The sequence below is a fragment of the Macaca nemestrina genome, chromosome 14 (assembly GCF_043159975.1).
Source record: "Macaca nemestrina isolate mMacNem1 chromosome 14, mMacNem.hap1, whole genome shotgun sequence".
NCBI lineage: Eukaryota > Metazoa > Chordata > Mammalia > Primates > Cercopithecidae > Macaca > Macaca nemestrina.
Genome location: NC_092138.1, coordinates 84451408 through 84461169, shown reverse-complemented (window position 1 = coordinate 84461169; position 9762 = coordinate 84451408). Strand labels below are relative to the sequence as shown.

The following is a 9762-nucleotide window of genomic DNA, read 5'->3' as shown; positions in this document are numbered from 1 at the left end:
TCCCATTAGGTCCCTCCCACAACATGTAGGAATTGTGGGAGCTACAATTCAAGATGAGGTTTGGGTGGGGACACAGCCAAACCACATTACAGCCTCTTGCCATGATGCCGGGTTTCCATCTTTCTTTTTCTTTTCTCTCTTTACTCTCTTCTTTTCTTCCCTTTCTCTGTCCTCTGCCAACTCAAACTTCTTGTTTGTTCCTTATGAAGAATTTTCAGCTTGTTTTGAGGTCTCCTTCCAGCTAATGTTCTTATGGACTCAACTTCCTCCTCTAAGAGGCTTTCCCAAGCAGTTTTCAAAATACAGTTCCTTCTCTGCTATTAAAATTATTTTTTCCCAACACACACATAAATAGAATGACCCTTGCTTTCAGGTTACTCCAGGTCTAGAAGGAACACACATTTTCTTTTTTTTAGCTTTTATTTTAGGTTCGGGGTATATGTGCAGCTTTGTTGGCAAACTATAGGTAAACTTGTGTCATCATGGGGGTTGTTGCACAGATTATTTTGTCACCTAGGTACTAAGCCTAGTACCCAATGGTTATTTTTTCTGATCCTCTCTCTCCTCCCACCCTTCACCCTCAAGTAGGTCCCAGTGTCTGTTGTTCCTCAATTTGTGTCCATGGGAGCACACATTTTCTGGGACCCAGTGTAATTTATAAGAGTATCTCGAAAGTAGTGAACCAGAAGCTTTTCTTCCATGAAGAAACTTCTATAAGTCATTTCTGATTCAGACTATCAAATGTGTGTGTGTGTGTGTTTTTTAAACAGAGTCTTGCTTTGTCGCCCAGGCTGGAGTGCAGTGGCACCATCTCGGCTCACTGCAAGCTCCGCCTCCCAGGTTCACGCCATTCTCCTGACTCAGCCTCCCGAGTAGCTGGGACTACAGGGGCCCACCACCACGCCCAGCTAATTTTTTTTTTTTGTATTTTTCGTAGAGACAGGGTTTCACCGTGTTAGGCAGGATGGTCTTGATCTCCTGACATCGTGATCTGCCCGCCTTGGCCTCCCAAAGCAAATGTGTGCTTGACTCTGAGCACCTGGAATTTGTACTTCTCTCAGAATTTCAAAGACATCTAATACTCAGATAATTTTAAAGAATTCTGTCTCAAAAATTTAAAGGAAGACTTTAAGCTGAGTCTTCAGGGCAAATCCAGCACCAGGCAAGAGTACAGCCACAGATAGCGCTGTGAATATGGGAGAAAGGAGTTGCCTTCCCTATGACTTCAGAGTTTATCAATGAATAGAAGAGAAGGGAAAAGGGTGGTGGGATTTCTGGTAGAGGAAAAGCCACAAATGAGAGGTCCCCAGACTAAGCGCATCCTTGGGGAAGACAATAGACTCACTTAAGAGCTAGAGTCATAAAAGAATGCAAATCTCCCAAACAAAACATAATTGAGCAGAGAGATGAGACCTGATCCCATAAATAACCCACCATAATTAGAACATATCAACAGTTCCCATTAAAGAAACATCAGGCAGTCAAGTACTGGAAGTCTGGGAAAATTGAGTTCTTAATTAAATCCTCATCAGAATTACTAGTACCCATATCCTCCACATCCCATTTCCCCAAGTCTCAAGTGTAGGTGTATCAGGAAATGGCTTGGTTCTGTGTAATCACATGAAATGAATTCTTTCCCTGCTCAATCTTCAGGACTGATAGAGCCACTGGGTCCTAGTTCTTGAAATATCAATCTTCAAAGAAACCTGGCAAAATCTCAGTATTCCCAGACAGGAGCCATGCAGCCAGTCTTCTTTTAAAGAAATGTTTATCTTCTCTTAATTACACTCCTGTGCTCAACATCTGCCTTGGTTCCCTAATGTCTACAGAATATAGTCCAACTTCCTGCAATTGGAATTCCTCCTGGAATTGGAATTTCTCCAACTCTCTCTTCTCCATTCCCTAGACATGGTTTATTCTGTGCTGGATCCCTTTTTATGCTGATTCAGTCCCATCAGTCTGGAATATCCTTTCTCTCATTCTCTGATCACCAAAATCTCACTAAAATCCCACTATTTCACCAGAAATATTCTCATCAAGATCACCAGGCATATTCACTCATCAGCTCTTCTCAGCAGCATTCAATCTGTGGACCTGTTCTTTTCTAGAAAGACTCTGTCCCTAGGTTCAGTGACTCCATACTCTCTTGGTTTTCTTCCTAATTCTCTGACCACCTCTCCTTAGTCTCCTTTTCAATTCTTCCCCTCACTCCATCTAAAGAGCTGTGACCTTCCTGGGATCATCTCTTCTCACTGCCTCAGTGATCTCCTTCATGCCCCATCTCTATGCCAATGACTCCCAGTTCTGAATCTCCAGCTCTGATCCCTCTCGATGACTCCTGATCCACATACCAAATGCCTAATGACATCATTAATTGGACATCCCATGACATCTCAAACTCAAAACACTTAGAATCTTCTAGAACTACCCCCTTGCCTCCTCACCCCTCCCACTACAATTGTCTGCCTTCTGTATGTGCTAGCTCAGTGAGCATCTTCCAACCATTTCTGTTCATAACTCAAACTCAAAGCCTGGCCATCTTTCTTGATATTTTTCTTACCCTCGTCTCTCATATCCACATCCTTCTAAATCAGGGGTTGACAAACCTTTTTCTAAAGAGCCAGAGAGTAAATGTTTTCAATTTTGAGGGCCATGCAATCTCTCTCACGACTGCTGGACACCATACTCTCTCCTGTTTTAAACACCAGTGCTGGTCAGCTGGTGTAGGGTGGCTGGATGATGAGATTTCTCACCAAGTCAACAGAAGACAATAGGCCATTTTCAAACGTTTTATTTATTTATTTATTTTACTTATTTTGGAGACAGAGTCTCACTCTGTTGCCCAGACTGGAATGCAGTGGCGTGATCTTGGGTCACTGCAACCTCCGCCTCCCTGGTTCAAGCAATTCTCCTGCCTCAGCTTCCCGAGTAGCTGGGACTACAGGTGCATGCCACCACGCCTGGCTGATTTTTTGTATTTTAGTAGAGACTGGGTTTCACCATGTTGCCCAGGCTGGTCTCGAACTCCTAAGCTCAGGCAATCTGCCCGCCTCAGCCTCCCAAAGTGCTAAGATTACAGGCGTGAGCCACCGCAGCCAGCCCGTTTTATTTTTTAAGAATAGATAATAGATGCCTATGATACAAAATTCAAAAGACGTAAAAACATATCTAAAAATGATTCCCTATCCACTGAGCCCCCTTGCCCAAAAGATCCACTATTAACAGTTTCATGTGTATCTTTCCAGAGATAATTTATACATACTCAACCATATACCAATGCTAGCATATTATATGTGTGGTTTTAAAACTTGCTTTAAATGTATTTCTCTCATTTTTTCCTAACTACATTGCAATCTCATGTGAACAATCTATCTTATCAATAAACTTTGAGTTTTTTAAAATTTAAAATGTATATGCAATATCCAAATGTATATGCAATATCCAAATATGTATATCCAAACCTACAAAAAGGTTTAAAAATAATTCCATGTATACTTATACATCTTCCACCTTAAGAAATTAAACATTGCCAACACAGCTAAATCTTTTTATATATCCTGGAATCACTTCACCTTGTTCCCTCCTAGAGGTAACCACTATTCTAGATTTAATATTTAAATCTAACATTTCTTCACATATTTGTTATATATGTTGTGTTTCTGGGCAGTAATTAGTATTATTTTTCATGTTTTAAAGCTTTATAGTACCAATCTTTGTGTGTTCTTTTGCTGTTTGCTCATTACCTTAAAAATGTGAGTCAAGTCCAACAGAGCTTAAAAATAATAAAAAATAAAAGTGTGTGAGATTCATCCATGTCAATACATATTAATATAACTCCTGGTTCAGTAATATTCAGTATGGAATAGCATTACATTATGTCGCCATTCTAGTATTTATCCTTTTCCTCTTGATAGATGTTTAGATTATCTCTAACTTTTTGCTATTACATTACCATGAAGATAATTCTTATGTTTCCTAACATGTAGAGATCATTTTTCTAGACTTATATAATGGAATGCCTGGTTCATGAAGTATGCATATCTTCAAGTTTCTAAATATTGTCTAATTGTTCTCTAAGGTGCTTACACCAATTCACACTCTCATAGCGGTATATGAGTTCTTATTGTTTCACCTTCTTGCCAGTATTTAGTATATTAAGCAGTCTTGGTAGGAAAGATGACACACTCAAATGGGATAATTAAAGAGAGTTTAATGAAGAGATTTTTTTTCAGAGTTGTGAACTGAGGTGAAGGAACCAACAAGAGTTGGTCAAGTATCCACAACGGGGAGTCACTGACACTCCCAGGTCTGAATTGGTAGGCATGGGAGTGTTACTCGAACTTAAGAAACATACACCTGTGCAAGTGGATGTTTAACAAGAGCTGTAATTTTCAGTAGAGCATCACAGCCATCATCAGCCCTAGGCAGAGCAGGGAGAGAACCAGGGAAATAAATCCAAACTCATGGTTCTCTCATTTTCCATTTTCTGGACAGAGAAGGGTAAAGAGTGGATCTGGAAGGGCAAATAGGCAATACCTTGCACTTGATATTGTTGGACTTTTAAATTATTGCCAAGCTGACAGGGTAAAATGGTCTCTTATTGTGGTCTTGTTTTTGCATTTTTCTGATATCTAATAAAGTTTAGCAGTTTTTCATGTATTTATTGTCCATTTAATAGACTCCTCTGTAAATTGCCTCTTCCTATGTGTCACAATTTTTTTTTATATTGGGTTATATTGACAAATGTTGTATAGATTTTTTAATATATTCTGTATACTAATTCTTTTATGGGCATACATGCATTGTCTTTACTTTTTTAGTGTTTTTTTGTTTGTTTGTTTTTTTGAGACGGAGTCTCGCTCTGTCGCCCAGGCTGGAGTGCAGTGGCCAGATCTCAGCTCACTGCAAGCTCCGCCTCCCGGGTTTACGGCATTCTCCTGCCTCAGCCTCCCGAGTAGCTGGGACAACAGGTGCCCGCCACCTCGCCCGGCTAGTTTTTTGTATTTTTTTTAGTAGAGACGGGGTTTCACCATGTTAGCCAGGATGGTCTCGATCTCCTGACCTCGTGATCCACCGGTCTCGGCCTCCCAAAGTGCTGGGATTACAGGCTTGAGCCACCGCGCCCGGCCTAGTGTTTTTGATTAATAAGAATTTTAAATTTTAATGTAGTTGAATCAATCAGTTCTTTCATAGATGATGCTTTGTTTTTCTTGTTTAAGAAACCCTCCTTTATACTATCACATTTGGGATTAAGTTAAAAAAAAAACAAGAAGCCCTCCTTTATTCTGCATTCATAAAAAATATTCTACATTTTCTTGTAACACTTTCAATTTTTTCTTTTTTAATGTTAGGTTTTTAATCCCCCTAAAATTTAGTTTTTGTTTGTGGTGCAAGATAGAGATCAGATTCTTTTCATTGCATTACCAATTGTCCTAGCACCATTTATTAAATTATTACCCTATTATTCCCTGCTGATCTGCACTGTCGACTCTGTTACACAGTAAGGTTTCGTGTAAGCATTGATCTGTTTCTGGGTTCTCAATTTTGTTCACTAATTTCTTTATACCTGCCAGAAAATACAATCTTGATTACTGTAGCCATATAAGAAGACTGGATACCTACCAGAACAAATCCCTCCACCTTGCTCTTCTTTAAACTCATCTTAATTTTCATGGCTCTTTGCTTTTCACTATAAATTTTTAGAATCAATGTGTCAAGCTACACAAAATACTATAAAGTTTTTAATTGGAGGTACATTAAATTTATGAATTAATTTATAGGGAACTTACAATATTATAATATTAAGTCTTCTTATCTATGTACATGGTATATATCTCCATTTATTTAGATTTAGCTCTAACTTTTTTCAATAAAGGATTTTAAACATTTCTTCACAAATGCTATGCTCATATTTGGTTAGATTTATTCTTATGCTTCTTATGTCCCTTAAGGTATCACAAACCTTTAAAATTTCATTTCCTAGTAACTGACTGGTGCACAGAAAGTGAATAATTTTAAAACTTTGACCTTTATATCCAGAAACCTTGCAAAACTTATACTATAATATTTGAAGAGTCTCTTATGTTGTCTTAATCTATGATAATTTACTCTACAAATTTTATTTTATCCTTTCCAAACCTTTTACTTTTTTTTTTTTTTTTTTTTTTTTTTTTTTAACCTTTCTTAAAGGGTTGGCTAGAGTCTTCAGCACAATGCTGAATGGAAACTGTGCTGTTGGGTCCCTTGCCTTTTCCTGAATTTAAATCGATTGCTTCTAACATTTTCCTATTAAATATAGTGTTTGCTGTATAATTTTGTATGTTTATACAGCAAACACTGTATAATTTTGTATGTTTTTTATCCCTTTATCGAGTTAAGAACATTCTGTTTCTTCTTTCCCAATTTTTTAAAAATACAAATGACTGTTAAATGTTTTCAAATGATTTCTGCATGTGCTGATGACCAGATGGTCCTTTAATGTGAACCATCTTTGTATTCCTGAGATATAATCAATTTAATGATTATATACATTTATATATATATACACACACATATGGTTTGCAAATATTTTTGTTTCTGCATCTATATTAATGAATGAGAATGGTGTGTAACTTACATTCCTCATGGTGTGCATGTCTATTTTGCATCAAGGACTTCGTAGCTTCATGAAATGAATTGATGAGTGTTTCTTAATCTATTAGCTTCCGGAAGAGTTTGTGGAAGTTTGAAATTGTTACCTGACAGACTGTTAGAGCTCATTGCTAAAATTGTGTAGGATAGGTGTTTTGAAGGTAAATATATTTTAAACTACTGATCCCCATTCTTCAAATGCAATAAACGATTTAAGTTTTCTATTCTTGATTCAATGATAATAAATAACACTTTAATAGGAAATTGTCCATTGCATTTAAGCACTCAATTTGCTTTGCATAAAGTTATTTGTGGTACTGTGTGTTACATCTGTGGCTATTGTTCTTTTATATTTATAATGTTTTGTATTTGTGTCTTCCCTTTTTTACTTCGTCAGTCTTGCCAGAGGTTTTTTTATATAGTCTCTTCGATCTTTATTGTATATTTCTTCTCAATTTTATTAATTTTTGTGCTTGGATTATTTCCTCCTTTTCATTTTCTTGCTTATCATTTTTAGTATTTATTTTCTATATAAACATCAAAGTTATAAATTGCCACCTGCTAATACTTATATACATTTTCAGCAGTTTTACTATGCTATGCATAGATATGGTTTTCTTCATATTCTTACTAATTAGAGTACACTGAGATTTTTAAATCTGTAAATTTATATCTTTCACCAAATTTTGAAAATTTCAGCCATTATTTCTTCAAGTGTTTTTCTGCCTAGTTCTCTCTTTCTTCTGTTTCTGAGACTCAAATTATACATATGTTGGACTTTATGCTCTGGTGCCCTCGGTCCCTGAAGCTGTGTTCAATTTTTTAAAATAAAATTTAGCTTTTCAAATAGTTTTAGGCTTGTAGAAAAAATTGTGATGATGATACCGAGAGTTGCCATATGCTCCACACCCAGTGTTCCCTATTATTTTATATATTATGATACATTTGTTAGAATTAATGAACCAATATTGATACATTATTTTAAACTGAAGTCCCTACTTTGTTCAGATTTCTTTGGTTTTTACCTTCTTCTGTTCTAGGATCTCATCCAGAATCCCACATTACATTTATTTACCATGTCTCCTTAGGTTCCTCTGGGCTTTGATGATTTCTAAAACTTTCCTTGGTTTGTTTGTTTGTTTGTTTGTTTGGCCTTGACAGTGTTGAGGAGTACAAGTTAGGCATTTTATAGAATGTCCCTCAATTGGGATTTATGTAATTTTTCCCCTCACAGTTAGATTAAGGCTTGGGGGAGGAAAATCACAGAGTCAAAGTGACATTTTCATCACATCACGTTAAGGGTACATACTATTCACATGACTGATATGGTTTGGATTAGTGTCCCCACCCAAATCTTGTATCAAATTGTAATCCCTGGAAGCTCCAGCAGTAGTTGGAGTCTAAGGACTCTTATGACAATCTCCAGGTGCCTTCTGAGAGAAAAGGGGAGGATGCCACTGGAGTCATCTTCCTTTTCGATGCCACTATCTTTCCCTTCTCTTTTACCCTCAGTACCAGACGATACTAGTTCTTCCCTTTCTCCAGTGTCTTACATCACTTCCCAGGAGATGAAGTGTATTCTTCACTGGTTTGCCAATTAGTCAGGTCCCCAGTGTGAACGCTTCCTGCAGGACCTGGTAGCTAAGGCAGTGCCAGGAAAATTACAGCCACTGCCAAATAGTCTGGTATAGCTTAGTGTGTCCAGGGCAAATGGACCACCTTGTATCTTTGAGTGCCACCTATGTCTTTGGGATCAGTGGTCTCAAGGCTAGGCTGAGCAGGAATGCAATGAATTTGTCAGGCAGCTGGAGTTCCATGAGCCAGACTTCATGGCAAAGTTTGACCAAGCAGTGGCTGCTACAGCTGGTAAGGACTGATAGGTATTCAGACCAAAGAAGATAACCACAGCTGATGAAGCCAAGGCCATGACTCTACGATGAGAACTCAATTCAAGCGTGTCACCTAAAAGTCTGGAACTGGTATTCCAACCAGCATACTGAACTCACTGACCAGTACAGGCATGATTATTTCAACATTAATAGCATGCCAACTAGGCTCCTACTGTAAATGTTTTCATTCTAAGCAATTCAGATCATCGGTCCATCTTCTAGTTTGCTTCTTTCCAAGAGATGTCAAAGAACAACAAGAGATGCCTCAAGAACTTGATGGCTTCTTCTACAACTATAACCAAAAGGGATCTACACATTGTAACTCAAGCCCACTGCTGGCTCATGAAGTATGGAAAGTAGAACCCTTTTTCCCCAAAAATAAGACAGGACAATAAAAGTTCATATTTTTACACTAAAAAAAAAAAAAAATTGTAATCCCCAATATTGGGGGTAGGGCCTGGTGGGAGGTGATTGGATCGTGGGGGTGGTTTCCCATGAATGATCTGGCACCATCCCCCTAGTGCTGTTCCCATGATAGAGTTCATTTTCACAAGATCTGTTAAAAAGTGTGTAACACCTTTCCCCTCTCCCTCTTCCTCCTGCTCTGACCATGAAAGATGTGCCTGCTTCCCCTTCACCTTCCACCATCATTGTAAGTTTCCTGAGAACTCCCCTGGTGTGGAAGCCACTATGCTTCCAGTATAGCCTACAGAACCGTGAGTGAATCAAATCTCTTTTCTCTATAAATTACCCAGTCTCAGGTATTTTTTTTTTTTTTTGAGATGGAGTCTCGCTCTGTTGCCCAGGCTGGAGTGCAGTGGCATGATCTCAGCTCACTGCAAGCTCCGCCTCCTGGGTTCACACCATTCTCCTGCCTCAGCCTCCCGAGTAGCTGGGACTACAGGTGCCTGCTACCACGCCTGGCTAATTTTTTTCTGTATTTTTTAGTAGAGACGGAGTTTCACCATGTTAGGCAGGATGGTCTTGATCTACTGACTTTGTGATCCACCCACCCTGGCCTCCCAAAGTGCTAGGATTACAGGCGTGAGCCACCATGCTTGGCCTTTTTTTTTTTTTTTAGCTCAGATTGTCCAACTTTGGTCACTGAGGGCTCCTGTGTCCCTTTGACATACCCTATTATTGTGGAGCATTGCTTTATTGTTTTTTTGTTTTTGTTTTTCAGTATTTATAAGATGCTCCAGGACCCAGCAGGAAGGTGTCATCTGTGAGCCAGAAAATGGGC

The 9762-nt window shown here is 38.4% G+C and overlaps 1 pseudogene; it reads left to right on the top strand.

Moving 5' to 3' along the window:
* Positions 1-8081: 8081 nt before the first annotated feature.
* Positions 8082-8543, top strand: LOC105487068 (uncharacterized protein C14orf119-like; annotated as a pseudogene).
* The last annotated feature ends 1219 nt before the right edge of the window (positions 8544-9762 follow it).